The sequence below is a fragment of the Molossus molossus genome, unplaced genomic scaffold (genome assembly GCF_014108415.1).
Source record: "Molossus molossus isolate mMolMol1 unplaced genomic scaffold, mMolMol1.p scaffold_m16_p_3, whole genome shotgun sequence".
NCBI lineage: Eukaryota > Metazoa > Chordata > Mammalia > Chiroptera > Molossidae > Molossus > Molossus molossus.
Window position 1 is genome coordinate 30711027 of NW_023425366.1, and position 18507 is coordinate 30729533.

At 38.6% G+C, this 18507-nt stretch overlaps 1 protein-coding gene across 5 annotated transcripts in view; it reads left to right on the forward strand.

The window, feature by feature from the left end:
- CTNND2 (catenin delta 2) overlaps positions 1–18507 on the forward strand; it is an 858429-nt gene that overhangs the window by 795050 nt on the left and 44872 nt on the right. The gene's annotated exons all lie outside the window — the stretch shown is intronic.

Here is an 18507-nt window from a genome sequence, read left to right on the forward strand (position 1 = left end):
AAAAAAAAAACAACTCACATATGTTGAAAGTAAAGGGATGAAAAAAAAATCTCCCAAGCAAACAGACAGGAAAAAAAGCTGGGGTAGCAATAGTCATATCTAATAAAATAGATGTGAAAATGAAGGCCATAACTAGAGACAAAGAAAGTCACTACATAATATTGAAAAGATCAATACAACAGGAAGATATAACCTTGATAAATATATATGCACCAATATAGGAGCACCAAAATATATTTAAAATCTTCTGGAGGACTTCAGAGGAGGAATCGACAGCAATACAATCATAGCAGGGGACTTCAACACCCCGCTGACATCACTAGATAGATCCTCTAGACAAAAAATTTGCAAGGAAACAGAGACTCTAAATGAAGCACTAAACCAAATGGATTTAACAGATATCTACAGAGAATTACACCCCAAAACTACAGAATACACATTCTTTTCAAGTGCACATGGGACATTCTCAAAGATAGACCACATGTTAGGGCACAAACTAAATCTCTACAAGTTCACGAAGACTAAAATCATATCAAGCATCTTCTCAGATCACAATGACATGAAACTAGAAATCAATTGAAACAAGAACATGCAAAGACATTTGAACACATGGAGACTAAATAGCATGTTATTAAACAATGAATGGGTTATCGAGGAGATCAAGGAAGAAATTAAAAACTTCCTGGAAACCAATAAAAATGAACACACAACAACACAGAATCTATAGGATGCAGCAAAAGCAATTCTGAGAGGGAAGTTCATAGTACTACAGGCCTACTTCAAGAAACAAGAAAAATTTCTAATAGAATATCTAACCTCACAACTTAAAGAACTAGAAAGCAAACAAAAAGAAAACTCCAGAGCAAGTAGAAGGAAGGAAATAGTAAAGATCAGAGCAGAAATAAATGACATAGACACCAAAAAATCAATTCAAAGGATCAATGAAACAAAGAGCTGGTTTTTCAAAAAGATAAACAAAATTGTTGGACCCTTAGCTAGACTCACCAAGAAACAAAGAGGGAGAACCCAAATACACAAAATCAGAAATGAAAAAGGAGAAGTAACAACTGACACCACAGAAATATAAAGGATTGTTAACAAATTCTATGAACAATTATATGGCAACAAATTTGACAATTTAAGCAAAATGGACAAATTTCTAGAAACACATAGTCTTCCAAAACTGGACCAAGAAGTGAGAGAAAACTTGAACAGACCAATGACAACAAAAAAATTGAAGATGTAATCAAGACTCTTCTATCAAACAAAAGTCCAGGCCCAGACGGCTTCACAGGGGAGTTTTACAGAACATTCAAAGAAGAACTAACACCCATTCTCCTCAAACTATTTCAAACAATTCAAGAAGAAGGAAGGCTTGCAAATGCATTTTATGAAGCCAGCATAATTCTAATTCCAAAACCAGAAAAAGACACTACAAAGAAAGAAAACTACAGGCCAATATCCCTGATGAACATAGATGCCAAAGTCCTTAACAAAATACTAGCAAATCGAATCCAGCAGTGCATCAAAAAAATTATTCACCACATTATTGACCAAGTGGGATTCATCCCAGGGATGCAAGCTGGTACAATATTGACAAATCAATAAATGTGATACACCACATAAACAAAATGAAAGATAAAAACCACATGATCATAACCAATAGATGCTGAAAAAGCATTTGACAAAATCCAGCACCCATTTCTGATAAAAAAAAAAACACTCAGCAGTTGGAGAGTAAAGGGATCATAACTTGACAAAATAAAGGCCATATATGAAAGACCTACAGCCAACAGCATACTCAATGAAAAAAAAACAAAACTAAAAGCATTTTCTTTAAGAATAGGAACAAGACAGGGATGTCCACTTTTGCTACTCTTATTTAACAAAGTACTGGAAGTCTTAGCCACAGCAATCAGACATGAAGAAAAAATAAAAGGGATCCAAATTAGATAGGAGGAAGTAAAACTGTCGTTATTTGCTAATGACATAATATTATACATAGAAAACCCTAAAGACTCCATCAAAAATCCACTAGACTTAATAAATGAATTTGGCAAAGCAGCAGGATACAAAATTAACATCAAGAATTGATGGCATTCTTATACACCAATGATGAACTCACAGAAAGAGAAACTAAAAAAAAATCCCATTTACCATTGTGGCAAAAAAAAATTAAGATACCTAGAAATAAACTTAACAAAATAAGTAAAGGACCTATTTTCAGAAAACTACAGGACATTGAAAAAAGAAATAGAGGAAGATATAAAAAAGTAGACGCACATACCTTGTTCATGGATTGGAAGAATTAACATCATTAAAATGTCCATATTACCCAAAGTAATCTATAGATTCAGTGCAATCCCCATCAAAATACCAATGACATATTTCACAGAACTAGAACAAATACTTCAAAAGTTTATATGGAACCAAAAAAGACCCTTAATAGCCACAGCAGTCTTGAAAAAGAAGGACAAAGTGGGTGGGATCACAATACCGGATATCAGGTTATACTACAAAGCCACTATAATCAAAACAGCCTGGTACTGGTGCAAGAACAGGCGTACCAACCAGTGGAACAGAACAGAGAACCCAGAAATTGACCCAAGACATTATGCTCAATTAATATTTGGCAAAGGTGGCAAGAGCATACAATGGAGTAAAGACAGTCTCTTTAAAAATGATATTGGGAAAACTGGACAGCTACGTGCAAAAAAGTGAAACTAGACCATCAACTTACACTATACACAAGAATAAACTCAAAATGGATAAAAAACTTAAATGCGACTCGTGAATCCATAAAAATCCCAGAAGAAAATGTAGGCAACAAAATTTCGGACATCATACGCAGCAGAATTTTCACTAATACATCACCTAAAGCAACAGAAACAAAGGAAAAAGTGAACACATGGGACTATATCAAACTGAAAAGCTTCTGCACAGCAAAAGAAACAGCCATCAAAATGAAAGAGAGCCCATGTATGGAAGAGCATAATTGCCAATGATACATCAGATAAGGGGTTAATTTTCAAAATATATAGAGTGCTCATACAACTCAACAAAAGGAAGACAAAGAACCCAATTAAAAAATGGGCAGAGGAACTAAATAGACACCTCTCCAAACAGGACATACAAATGGCTAGAAGATATATAAAGAAATGTTCAACATCACTAATCATCAGAGATACAAATTAAAACAACAATGAGGTATCACCTCACACCTGTCAGAATGGTCACCATCAACAAATCATCAAACTACAAGTGTTGGTGAGAATGTGGAGAAAAGGGGACTCTAGTTCAGTGCTGGTGGGAATGCAGACTGGTGCAGCCACTATGGAAAACATAATGGTGTTATTTCAAAAAATTAAAAATTGATCTGCCATTTGACCCAGTGATCCAACTACTAGGAATATATCCTAAGAAGCCTGAAACACCGATCAGAAAGAATATACGTACCCCTATGTTTATAGCAGCATTATTTACAATAGCTAAGATCTGGAATCATCCTAAGTGTCCATCAATAGATGAATGGATAAAAAAAAGGCTGTGGGACATGTACACAATGGAATAGTATGCAGCTGTAAGAAAGAAAGATCTTTTATTTTTTCCCCCTGACACCCTCCTCCCCTTTCCTTTGAGACAACATGGAGGGACCTGGAGAGTATTATCCTAGGCAAAACAAGCCAAGCAGAGAAAGACAAATATCACATGATCTCACTTATTTGTGGAATATAATGAACATAACAGCCTGAGGAACAGGGTAGACCCAGAGATGTGGAAGTAGGATACAAACTGACAAACCTCAAACAAGAGGGTGGAAGGAGGGAAGAGATAAACCACAGAACTTACATGCATGTATGCATAACCCCAATAGACATGGATAATGAAGCTGGGAATGGGGGGGGGGGGTTCTGTGGGGAAAAAAGGAGAAACGTCTGTAATAAAAATAAATTAATAAAAAATAAAGCCACCCAATGTGTGGCGATATTTACAACAGTCACAGGAAACTAATGCAGAAGGAAAGAAAGAAGCACCCCTGCAGAGACCTTGAGTGTCACCAAGGGTGGCCAAGGGGGCACCGCCCTTTGGTCCTGATTCCTTCCCCAGCTCTGCCCTGGCCTGATTTCCTGGAGGAAGGGCAGAACAACCTGATGATTCCGTGCCCTTTCCCAAGCCATGGTTTCTCCTTCTTGAACATGGCTTTTTATCCCAGTCACTGCCCAGCTCTCAGCGCCTATACTTGACCTTCGCAGTCTGTCACTGGAAGGAAGGTAGTTGCTGGAGACTTCTTATAGCTAATGGAATCATGTCAGGCCAAACAAACTCCACTGAATCTTCATGCTGTCAAATGAGCTAATGGCCCAAACATTCCTGGAAGCATACTGGAAGATTCCATCAACTTCGAAAATAATGTAGCACAGACAGCTCATACTGGGTTATGAACTGTATGTAGAAAGCCTTCTCCAAATATGAAGACTCCTAATTGTTTTTGCTTGGTGCTGGGTGTGGATCTGCATGGCTTAGGTTGTTTTGGTTTGGTTTAATGGTGCTGACCACAATCATTGCATAATGATAACTAAGCTGTTAGTAGACCAGGGTGTAGGCTTTTGGGTGATCCTCTTCAATCAAGAGAACCAGCCTTGACAAAGAACCAGAACAAAGCCTGAGGCACACATTGGGGTCTTCATTTCAGAAGATGACACTGCTAAGAAGTCATCCTTACCAAGGGAATGGACATACCATCACCAAACCTCACTGTGGTGAGAGCAGACAGCCAGGAGAAGCTGATTCCTGCAGGGCAGAGGCTGCTGTCACTCTCTACAGCCTGTAAGAAGGTGCAGGGCTGGTACCAACGTGCAGGGTTACTACTCTCAGACCAATGGGGCGACATCTGCCTGGGCTCCATAGTGTGCCAGGTGAATAGAGGCTTCGAGTTTTCAAAAACTGCATCTGTTTAGATAAGAAAGCTCAAACACCAGACACTTTGTTGGAATTTAGGGCAACTGATCTATAGAAATTCGGTGTCTATATTTTCCTGTTTTTTAATCTTTCATGCAATCTCATCCATTTTTTCTTTCTCCTCTGCTACAAGTAAAATCCCACTACAATAGAAATAGCCAAAAGACTGTCCAGCTTTTTTTTTCTTTTCCTAGAATTTTGCAGAATGAAGTGTTGCTTGTATTAAATATATCACTAGTTGGGCTCAGAGCTAATATTTCATTATTTTGATTGAGTGGGATTAGCAGAAACAAACTTTGGTCTGTTTTGGGTATTCTAGACTCATTTTTTGTTTCTGCCTTTATACCTATTTGGTCTCTTTTTTATTCTTTATCTTCATGCCTTATCTTTTTTATTATCTTGTGAATGTACAGTCCTGTGTTGCATAACAATGTTTTAGTCAGTGACAGACTGCATACATGACAGTGGTCCCATAAGATTATAAGGGAGCTGAAAATTCCGGTCACCTAGTGATGTATTTTTCTCATGTTTGTGGTGATACTGGTGTAAACAAACCTGTTGCACTGCCAGTCAAATTAAAGTACTGTAGTTGTAACAGTTACTGATTTGGGGTTGTTTTTTTTTAGTATGTCATAAACACACTCACCAAAGTTTTAAACTTACCAAAAGATAAACTCGGTAAGTTTTAGTGTTAAAGCATAAGCCTACAATATAAACACTGGAATTCTGGATACATTAATAATGCCAAAAATTTCATATGAAATGTCCATTGTGGTTAATTAATAAAGAAACAGATAATATTATCTAGCCCCGGATATTTCTACAGTTCATAGTAGGGATAGTTTCTCTAGCTAGGGAATTTGGAGAAATATCGAAAACACTAACCAATTTTTATTAAAATAGTTTGCTATTATCTTTTGGTTCTGATGTTTTTCTCTCTCGATTCTGTGGAATTCTGTATACTCTAACAATAAAAAAAGTACTGCATTTCTTTATTCTGAAAAAAAAATTGAGAAATCCATGGGCAGAAACTTACAAATAAGCTCTTACATAAACATCAAGTTTTATAAACTAATTCATAATACTATTAAAAATTAACCTCAAAATGAGAACAAATGATGAAAAGATTTATTTTTTAAAGAGAAGATATTACTGCTTTTATTAAGGTCTGTTCTAAATTCTCTTGTGTCTGGGGAAGGAGACTGTCACCTAAGCATAAGGGAGAGAGGGATTTTACAAAATGTGGAATTTGATCAGGCCCCTGGTGTATAATTTAGGTCCCCATGATGTGTGTTAGGATAGATTGATGGATTACCCAGACAATCCCAGGCTGCCTCCAGTTACCTGCCTGTTATCTGAGGTTTATTTTGGCTATGAAGGTTAATCCTTAACACCCAGGTTTTGTATAAGCAAAGTGAGACCCTGGGGAACCAGTCATCCAAAGCCAGGTAAGACCCATAGGTATTCAGAGCTCAGGTCAGTCATTTAAATTAGAATTGCCTAGTGAAAACTAGTGCTTGGCTTGGCTGGTGGACACTAGGAAGAATCAACTTGGGAAACAATATTAAGTGAATTTCAATCAATGAACTTCTCCTCTTTGAGAAACTTGCACTGTGAATTTCTCCGTAAGCAGCTCACTGGTTAATGAGGAAGGTGGAATTGCACGCAAATCTCTGTACATCTTTCTGTGAGATTTCTGTCTTTAGTTTATGAAGTCCTCTGTGAGCAAAGTATGGGAATGGAGGTGAGAAATCAGAACAAGACGGGTGCATTTAGGAATACGGTGTATTTAGAGCAAGCTGCTCCTGTCAGTCAATGCTTAAAATACACTACCATATACTCTCTCTAGCCATCAGTTTTGTATAATCGGAGCAATTCTTTCAGTTTGGGTTTTTATCAATACTAAATAAAGCTGTTAAGAAATTAAGATTTATTTGGTGGTAAATATCTGTGGGTACTCGGTGAGGTATAAGCATAGTAACAGGAACAGAACATAGCTGCCCCTTATTCATCAGGGCCACCCAGAGTGAGTCCCTCAGAATCCCAGTTCTTTGGGAAGGGAATGGGTGTCTCGCACAAAAGAGTTTCTCTGTTCAGATGAATTTGGGAAACTCTAGGTTAAACTAAATTTGCTGAGTGGTTTCATTTAATCTAACTGCAGGACTGTGAACAGACTTTGCTTTCCTAATATACATTGTAAATCTCTGAGTTGAGTGTCAAGCACAGCCTTTCCCACACTTAGGCTACAATGAAACCCTTGTTAGAATACATCATCCTGTAAACGGGTATCCCAAGTATCCCAGGTCTGTCACAGAGATGGTAACAGTAGCAGCAGGATAATGTGGATGCAGTTCTCATCAAAGGGCTATTGTTGCATCTTCTTGCATTGTGTAGTCAAAGAGCCCATGTAAATTGCTTATTGATTTGTCAGTAAACATAAGGTTATCAGATGTCATCCTGTCCTTGGTTGATATTATTGTTGGAAAGATCAATTATATACTGAAGCTAAATAGATACCACTTCAATGAATGTTTTTGTAGAATGACTGAAAAAATGACTTACAAGTAGGTGTCATATAGATGGTAAAGATTATACCTGTGAAAGAGCTCAGAGGAGGGAGTGAAGAGGACTGAGTTGGAGATGAGTTTCTGGCTGAGAGACTCACAGAAACCTACCAAAACCAGGAGACAGTTAGCGCTGTGACCTTACACACGTCATTTAGTCTCTCTGGACTTCATTTGTCTTCTGTGTAGATTGGAAATTGTACCTGCTTTTTTTTATACCCCTAGGGAGATTCAAGGCAGCAATGGAAACAACAGATGTGACTTTTCTTGAAAAGGTTAAACCATTCTGTAATGTAATCTATGAGTAGTCACATATGAAGAAAACCTAGAGGTGATTCCCTCTCTTTGTGCCCTTCACTGAGACTAATTTTTGTTTTGACAGAATGGTAGATCAATGTGAGAAAGCAAGAACAAGGGAATGCAATGTTATAATTTATAGTTAGATTATTTGTGTTACTCGGTGTATTACTGTTATCCCAATGTGCTAATCTGAGGTCGAAGGACTGATTTCAGGTTCTGTTCCCAAACACAAACTTTGTACAGAGATACCAATCTAATCTTGTTTCAGACACATGGTTGTCTCCTGTAATTTTTGTACTAAGAGTTCTTAAGTCTTTGCTAGATAGCAATCTTCACCTAAAAATAAAAAACCTTCCTTGGTTTCTATCCTGAAACTAGAATCAGAATTTAAATGTTTACCTTTATTTCCTTTCTGCTAAAATTAGGCAATGAATTGAGATAATTTTTTTGGTTATCATGCTTAATAGTGAATGAGATTATATAAATCCTATTAAAATATATCCTATCAGTTGCTTGCCTCATTTTCAATATTTCCCCAAAATCAATTTATTTCTATTTCAAAAAGATGCTCCAGCAAACCTGTTAATTAACTGCCACTTTCATTTTTAGATTGATTTTTATGCAAATTAAATATGCTTATTTTAGCCACCTTCTTGTCCATATTTCTATTCATTCCCTTAGTTCTTAATACCTTGACAGTGTGAGAGTTTCACAGAATCCAGTCTGTGAAATCTTCTGGATAAAGTCTCCAGGTGCCAAGAAATACAATTCCTTTTGTCTGCCAAACAAACGGAATAGGTTATTTATTTGGATGTAATAACTCTTGAAAGAATTACCTACCTTATATTGTAAACCTGTAGGATTCTGCTTTATATGATTTCTTTGGAGGGTTGAATTACGGTTTGGATCATAGTCTCAGACCACATGCTTACTAATTCTGGTATGTGAAATGTGTTCCTCTATGTGCTATAACGTTGTACGTGGTGTTTTTGTTTGTTTGTTTTTTTTTAATCATAATTAATAGGAAAAAATCATAAAGAACTTTAGTGTTTCTTCTAAAATTTGTCCTAACCTCTGCAGACAGCAACCACTAATCCCTGGACTCCAATGGACCTGATGTCTTAATATGCCTCTTTTCCCTCTTCTCTATCTCTCTCTGTTTAGATCAATTTTAATCAATTAAAGCCAATGGCAGATACATAAAAGAAGGTCCGTTGTTTTTTTAAAAATCAATGCATCTCATTAAATATTTATTCTACTCCAGCTGGAGCAAAGGAGTGTGGAGATGAACAGCTCCCATTCAGGGAACAAAGGGCTGGTATGATTAGACCAGAGGGTTGGTGGTGTGCAACTATTTTCCATTCTGTGAAAGGAAGACATAAAGACAAAAGCATCAACAGAAAGGGGTTTTTAACTTACAAATTGTTGCAAGGGATCCATACTTAAGGAATAGACAAACAGCAGTTTTTTTCACAAGATAATCATATCATCCATCACCTCTTGGTATTGCAAATGTCAGAGATAAAGTTGATTCGGAAGTCAGCAACTGCTGGGGAATGACTCAGCAATTCATTATTTGGGAGAAGGGCTAGAAAGGCCAGCCTGTGCTCCTTTTTCTTTCTTTCTTTCTTTTATTTGTTTCCATGAGCTGATCTATTTCATTCTGCTTCCTTGACCCCGGGCTGTGTCCAGCACATGATATGCACACAGTCAAGATGGAGACAGAACAAGGTACCAGTTATCCTTAATGGTCCTCCACAATGCTGATATTCTGCCCTGAAGATGCAGATTGAACCACAGATGTTTGATAAGAACCACTTTTTTTATTTGTGACTATTAACTTGATGGTTTTACCTTATTAACCAGTTGTGCAGCAGTGTGGGTTCATTCACAAAGACCTCTTTGCATGGTTATCAAAACTAGAGCTATATGCCCGGCTGGTGTGGCTCAGTGGTTGAGCATTGACCCATGTACCAAGAGGTCACTGGTTCAATTCCCAGTCAGGGCCCATGCCCAGGTGGTGGGCCAAATCCCCAGTGGGCGGCATGCAGGAGGCGGCCAATCGATGTTCTCTCTCATTGATGTTTCAATCTCTCTCTCCCTCTCCCTTCTTCTTTGTCTAAAATCAATAAAGAAAAAAAATTTTTTAACTAGAGCTATATGATAACAAATCTTCAGAATTAACTTTTGTTTTATTGGTATAGCTCCAAGGATTGTAGTTTTGGTGCCTTTATGTATCAGAAATATTTTGCTCCCTTTCACCTCATCTACTGGGATCAATAACCCAAGACTGTCAGTCACTTCTATGAGGCTTCACCTCCATTACTTTTAATTCAGAGATTATTCCATCCCTCTGAGCTCCAACTTTTCAGTGTTACTGGTCACACTAACTGTAGGGCTGGAGTTCCTTGAGCCAGACAGCACCAGCCAAGTCTGTGTGCTGGGAAGATGTTACAGCATCAATTCCACATAGGAAATGTACTATTTTTATAGGCATTTTATGCCTAATTAAATTGTATTTTCCTTTAAATGTGGCATCTATGGCATGTATAAAGATTTTATTTTCTCACTGGTCTATTAGAAAGGAAGACAGATTCTAATTTGGTCTATGAACACCTATGGTCAAAGAAAATGAACAGATTAGTCAAGGCATTTTTTTTAACCTTATTTAACTCCTCTTTTAAGTGTCTAGACAAGACCAATCAACATATGTTGTTATATTTACAGGATTATTATTATCAACCGTTCCCAATAATTTATCATCTTATCTAAGAACTTTCAAAGGATTTCCTTTTTATGAATTATGAAGGATTAATTAGGACAAGATTCCATTTAAAAAGTATATTATTCTACTTTCTATAAGCATAACATTAAATCAAGCATTAAAGACAGAGGAAATAGAAGGAACAAGGTTTTTATAACAATCTCAATTCAAAATAGAAGGTTAACCCCAAATAAATTTGTTTTATTTAGTCTAGATAATTAATCCTTATTCTGTTACTATTGGGTTAGTTAGCAGTCGTCCCAATTTCCAAAGGGAATGAGTTGTGGAAATCAGATTCAGCCTCTTGGTCATCTGAGATGTTCATTTGTGGTGATGCTATCAGCTTCACATGGGTGCCTATCACCAATAACCTCATTTGTATAGAAACAAATGTTGAGTACCTGTTGGAGTTCTTTAATCAGCCTATTTTAATGTTTTTTCCAACAGACCCCAATTACTGATCTGTGGCTCTGTCAGGGGTCTTGAGGTGAGCCTGAGAGAAAATGAGAAACCGTCTATTGATGATAAAGCTGAATAGCTCTGAGTACTTACTCATCCCAACCAATAACAGCAAAATTGAGGCAAGTTTTGTTTCATAAGGAGTTAGTCGGTGACTACCATGACAGGAAGTTCATATATTATGGACAATGAGGGCACTGAAAGACTTTGAGGACCTTTCAGTTTACTCCACTAAGAGTGTGTTGGGATTACTACCGAGTAAAAAGGCTCTTTCAAACCTAGAAATGGAGTCTTTCTTTGAAAAACTTGACCATTATTGTGCCATTCCTTCACATGAAAGGGAACATGGTTCTAAGCAAACCAAAAGGCCCGTAGCTGCTGAAACATAATCATAAAACTTGTGGTAATTAAGTGGAAGTTGAACTCTCTTTTCCTTTGCCAGGTCTTTTTATAACAGAGGCTTGGTACACAGGGCAGCTCTCACAATAGTAAGAAACCAAATAAAACCTGCAGAAGGCCACGCAAACATAATTATTTCATCAAGTGAGGAAGAAACTCGTTGTTGTTGCCCCGCAGCAGTCTGGAAACCCCCAAAGGTGGTTCAGATGTAAAAAAAAAAAAAAAACACTTTTAAAAGTTTTGATAGTTTGACTATGGACTATGGGGTGTAGATTTGGGAAAGGCAATTTCAAATAAAGTTATTAGGGGACACAGAATATGAGTATAAGTCCTTCATGCCTAAAGGCAAAAAATAAGTGCAGCTGGGGTCAGAGCTTCCCAAGCAAACAAGCACTCAGGCTTTCTCGTGCGCCAAACAATGCCACTGTGCGTGCATCACCTCTTGGTCCGTAAGCCACAAAAACCGGTTTTAAAATGGAGATTTTCATGATAAACTGTCTGCTTATATTTGATGTCCTACAGGTATACAGTGGCAGATTTTTTTTTTTTATCCTCACCCAAGGATATTTTTCCATTTTTTGGACAGATAGAGTGGGAGGGAGAGAGAGGAAGAGAGAGAGAGAGAGAGAAACATCGACGTGAAGGGACACATCGAGCGGCTGCCACCCGCACGACCAACCAGGGCTGGGGACAAACTGCAACCTAAGCACGTGCCCTTAGCGGGAACCGAACCCGGGTCTCTCCAGACCGCAGGCTGATGCTCTAACCGCTGAGCCAAACTGGCCAGGGCTACAGTGGCAGATTTTTATGACACATTATGGTCCAAACATTTCCCAAAAGAGAAAGGTGCCAGTCAACTGAGAGTTGTAGCCAATTGAGAGTTGTAAAAACTAACGATCTTCCTTTGGCGAAGGCCAGGAAGGCTCTTTCACATTTACCTATAGGTACACAACCACAAGCAAATCAGAGACCCACTTTTATATCTTCAACCACAGATCAAAGTAAATTCAGAGTGGGCAGAGGCCTCTGAGAGGATGGTGGGTGGGAAACACCAGGAAACTGGCCCCCACGTAGATCGCAGTCACACTGGCAGAATTTGTCTGAGGGAACTATTTGGGAATGCTGAAGTCTAACGAAGCCTTGCAACCTTCAGGGGAAAACTTGGAAGGTAAATTATGGTTAATTTTGGTCATTTTCAGTTCTTAGCATAGCGGCAGCTCCTCGCCTTCGCCCCCAGCCCCTTGGCAGGCAGCTGTGCATGTGTTCATGGAGCCGCTGGCATGCAGCCTTGTGGGACCACAGTGGGCAATAAGGATTCTGTCCTTCAAATACTGGGGACCTGTGTTCTGATCATGGAGTTGCAGACAAAGAGGCAGATATTGTTGCAAGCCCCACGCCCTTTAGCTGAAGTAATTTTCAGGGCACTTAAAAAGTTGGTGACCTTGTTTCCCCCTTCAGTCTATGATATTTATTTTATAAATGGAAGTTTGTAGCTCTATTCTCTTCCACTTTTTTCATTGTAGCATTATTCATAATAGCCAAGATATGAAAGCAACTTAGATGTCCACTGACAGAGGAAGGGGTAAAGACGATGTGGTATATCACTCAGCAATAATAATGAATGAAATTTTGCCCAGCCAGTGTGGCTCAATGGTTGAGCATCAGCCCAGGCACTAAGAGGTCACTGGTTTGATTCCCGGTCAGGGCACATGCCCAGTTTATGGACCCAATCCCTAGGAGAGGGCGAGCAGGAGGTAGCCAATCGATGTTCTCTCTCATCAATGTTTCTATCTCTCACTCCCTCTCCTTTTCTCTCTCTCTAAAATCAATAAAGAAAAAAAAATTGTAAAGAGAATTAAATCTTGCTATTTGTGACAACATAGTGGACCAAAGTATATTATGCTAAGTGATACTATGCTAAGAGAACTATAAATACTTTATGATTTAACTTATATGTGGAATACAAAGAAAAGAAAACACAAATGAAACAGAAACACACACATAAATATGGAGAATAATCTACTTATATTTAAATATTTACCGATAAGAAGGGACTTCCTTGTGTGACTTCGTCAGCCACCTTATAGAGCACAGGTGGTTAGAACATAAAACCACTAAACATTGCTGCCACCAGTGGGAGAACCACGTGGTAATGGACTAATCAGTACATCAATACCAGAAACAGGCTTAGTTCTGAAACAGATGTAAAAGCAGTCATGCCTGGCCAGTGTGGCTTAGTTGATTGAGCATCATCCCATGCACCAGGAGGTCGCTGGTTCAATTCCTAATCAAGAACACATGCCCAGGTTGCTGGCTCAATCCCCAGTAGAGGGCATGCAGGAAGTAGCCACTCTATGAAATCAATAAAAACATATATATTTAACATTTTTTGTTATTGATTTTAGAGAGAGAGGAAGGGAGAAGGAGAGAGATAAAAACATCAGTGGGGAAGAACATTGATTGGCCACCTCCTGCATGGCTCCCACTGGGGATCGGGCCCACAACCTGGGCATGTGCCCTGACTGGGAATCTAACTGGTGACCTCTTGGTGCATGGGTTGACGCTCAACCACTCAGCCACACCAACCAGACATATTTTTTTTTAATTTAGAAACAGAGTCATAAGCAAACAACACAGAAGCAGAAACAGTCAGCAAGGGCAAAAAGCTCTGTTACCCATCATAAACATCCCAACCAGCTCTTGTCTGTATAGGAGCTCAGCCAGGAGTGCCCATCTTGGGCAACAGTTTGTTAGGTCTCCTGAGTCATCCTGGATCCTTCATGTGCCCAACAACTCTAAACAGGAGACTCCCAGAAAGAAGCATTATAAAGAGGAAATCGTGTTTGCTTGCAATTGATATACACACAGGGAGGAAATGGTGGCAAAGTTACAAGGTTACAGTTCATCTATCATTGATGAAAATAGGGATTTTTTACACATCATAAATCTCCAATAGTCCTCTCATGTCAGTATTGTAGAAGTTAGAAATGAAGTTATTTTCATTAGAGACTAATAATTTAGAGGACATGGCCCAAGGATTCATTTCTATTGGGAACTTGAGCAAAACAAAGTGACCTGTTTGTTCGAGGTGGTAGTGAGTTGTGTTTTCTTTTGTTTTCATCCCAAGGAGAACGTACTTTCCTTTTATAACATGTGATTTCATGACAGTAGATAATAGGAAGCACACTGATTCCAAATGAAGGCAGGGCCAGACAGCTACTTTGCTTTCACAAATCCAGGTCTTTTCAACCTAATGAGCTAATTTTCTCTCCAATGGGGTTTTGCCCTGTGGTACTTCCCTATGCTATTTACTAATTATGCATGTTTTTCTTTGTGTGACTAAATCAAATAGAAATCCAACTTGTCCATTATTATAAAACTTTAGAATTCACTTGGTTTTCACTATCCATCTTGTTGTCCCAGCTAGAAATTTCTGAATCCCCTTTCTCTCCATTACCCCCAACATTTCACTGGACTCCCAGCCTTGTCAGTTGCATCTTAGGAATCTTGGTCACAGCTGCTCTGCTGTTGCTGATCCCTACCATGGCCAACTCTCTGTAGTTACAAGTTCTTGTTTTTGTCTGGAAATACTAGTTACTTTCTCAGTAGTATCATCAACATGAGTCACTTCCTGAGTTTCAGTCTGAGTCATATCAGTTACTTATTGTTAAACCAAATTAAATCCAGAGAAAGGGGGAAAGGTCTTCAGTCTGCCCTGGGTGCTGGTGCCACTGCCCCTTTTGAGGGCCTCAGAAGTTTGTTCAAAGACAGGAAGCTCTTCTGCCTCATGTCAGCCTCAACCACAGGGTGAGGCCTTGAGGCCTGTGCTCTTGTGATGTCTTCTGTATCCACATAGCATCCCCACACACCACAGGGTGCCGTTGAGCTTCAGGTGGCCTTGCTGTCCCTGGGCCCCTGCAGAACTTCCAATTGTTTCTACTGCAGATTCCTAAAGAGATAGCGCCCTGGTGGATCAGCCACTCCCCTTCTCAGCCCAAGAAGAATCTTATCTCCATCACTTTCTCTGTCTGAAACCAAAAAAAAAAAAATTGGATCATCTTGATGGTGTTAGGCTGTGAAAATTCAACCTTGGCTCACCTGCCTTGTAACTTTTCCTCATTGCCACTGTGGCAAAGAAAGAGAATTGACTTTAAAAGGCAGTTAACTACTTTCACATCTGACATCTCAGACCGCAAACCTCAGACCAAGAGCCTGACTGAGGTGGAGTGGAGGATGTAGGACAAGATTTCTTTTGTTCAGGAACAAGAGTAGCTTTTTCATTCTTTCCATTGTTTAGAAACTTAGGGAACAAAGAAAATATGAGACATAGAACAATTATAAGCACAAGCTACTTGGAGTTGTAATGCTTATAATTGCAATAGAAGTTCCGAGAGAGCTTTATTATCAAGAAAGAAAAAAAAAAAAACATTTATTTCTTCCATCATCAGTCTCATCACTCTGAAACCTTCCTTCTTGATGCATGAGAATCTTCTTTGTACAATATTTTGTGGTTCTCCTGATCTATGGAACAAATCCTAGACATCCACTTCCTGTATCAAGCGTGCCATGACAACCCAGTCTATTCTAATTTCTCTGAACTCTTGTTATTAGCATGCCACTCACGGTCACTTGTGACTGTAATTATTCTGTATTCCTATCTACCACCTCCATCACCACCACTACCACCCCCAATAAGCCTCAAAGTTTCTAAACACAAGAAAAAGCTAAAAAGCTCTTCTTGCTACCCAAATTTCACATGAAGATGGAGTTCAAGAGTGAGAACGTGGCTTTTCTCAGCAGCATAATCACAGGCTTAAACAATTGTATGCCCTTAAAAGAACAGATTTTGCCCAGCAATCTTCTGCCCTTTGGGATAATTTTACTTGATTTGTTTCTCTACTTGGATGGTCAAAACATAGACTAAAATGTATCTTTCCAAATAGGCTAATAAATAGACTAAATGAAAAATCTTCAATTGCCTAGTGAAATGTCAGTGAACTATATTGGAAATAATAGAAATAAAATCATTCCAATGGGTTTCCTCAACAGATTGTGGAAGGTTATATATGGCAGTGTCTCCTGCTGTTTTTCAAGCCATGGAGCACATGGAAAATGAAGGTGTTTGTTCAGCACACTGGGGCTGTTCTGGGAGGGCAGTGACTGTCTCTGCCACCTGAACATTACAGGGACACCTTGTATCTTATTAAGGACTCGCTGCTTAGAAAGCTGTGCAGGATGAAACCACATCTTCAAATTTATCTTCTGTCATTTTTAAAAAATCACAGTAACAACAAAAATGTCAAAATGCCGCAGCCAAATCCTCTCCCTCTCCATGTTTTTGTTTTCAACCTTGACAATATCCAAGGTCACAAAACCAGTCTTCCATCCGCCATCAGGAATGTGAACACTACTCTATGCACAACAATTAAGATAGTTTTCTGATTCCTTCCTCCATCACTTCCCTTATAAAAAGTAAGAAAAAAGAACCCATCCATCTTAGTAGCCACTATGGAACTCAGGTTTGTCTTACAGTGGCTTGTGGGGGTTAATGAACTAATAAAGTCACCAGCTTGCTGAGCTCAACAGAGTAAACTATTAGCCAGAATTGGGTGTGATTTAACAATAAATAGATAAAGCAAGTTGCTCACAGGACTAGCCATGTATAAAGGATCTTCTCCAAACTGTCGTTAGAAAATAAATATGCTAACTTAGGGGTTTTAAGGAAAACCCTTATGTCTCACGTTTCTCAAGTATCATAAAGTGAATGAAGACACTTTCCTACTTCAGTAATTTAGACATCACCATTTTTTTGGCCAAGCTAAATAAGCCACCTATACATAGATAGGACAAGTGCAGATACCAAAATTACAAAGGCCTGTGTTTTATTTATTACTGCCTGGAATTAAGACATCATTGCTTCCTCCCAAGGGGTTCCCTTTTCTACCCTCAGGCACCAGGCACAAGGGAATTAAAGAGCTAAAAGAGGCTCTCTTTCACAGACATGTATGGAAGGGCAATATTTCAACAAATTTTTAGGTGTTAGCTAAATATGCCTAATGGGGGAGGGAAGACAAGGAAGGGGTTTAACTTTGGACATGTGCCAGTTCCATCTGGAAAATTCTAGAACAGCCGGCTTTGCTACCGGCACTCATTTGCTTAGTTCTAGAAGTAAATGAATGGAACAGAATTGAGAGCTGCAGGTGGGATGAGTTAATTGTCGTCTAGGGTTATTGGTAATGCCTAAAGTGCTTTGTAAACGAGAAGTGCTCCATAAAGATGTCATTATAAGTACCTTTATCATCGGGAGTAGCAAGATTAATAATGATAAAGTGAATTAAGGAGGATTTTATTTTAAAAGTTGGATTTTATTTTATTTTCACATGAAGAAAAACGTGTCAAATTAGGAAATGTTATATGGTAGAATCATACAATGAAATCCTATCCTTGAGACAAGCAGATTATTCAGTTACTCTAGTTCAAAGGACACCTAGTTATATATTATTTCTAAAGCTTCTCTCCCTCTCTTTAAATGTTTCTTTTTGCTTCATAGGGGCCAGAACACAGAAGTAATATATATATATATGATCATGCTCTCCACACATTGGGGATTGACTCTTGTTAAATAATACAGGTCCCAACATAGCTCCCATTAAAGCATTTTCGAGGTTATGTTAGAATTAACACATGTTTTCTTGGCTTCTATGAATACCAAATAGGAAGCTACTGATTGTTAACCTGTATCAATGCCTGCATCCTCAGTAATCCTTGTGTGTTAAATGCTTTCCACATATTTACTGACTTAATCTTTACAACAGCCTTGTGAGCTATATATACCATCATTGTTCTTGCTTCACAGATGTAAAAAGCTGAGCGTTAGGGGCAGTGAAACAACTGGTCCAAAGGTTCCATCCCATGTCGATCTAGAACCCAAAACCATGTACTCACCATGAGGAAATACTGGGTTCTGTGTGTGTGTGTTCAGAGTTACCCAAGGGAGAATGTTCAGTAATGGGAAACAGATACTACTGTCGCATTAATCTTACCCCTTGTGTTTGTTCTTCT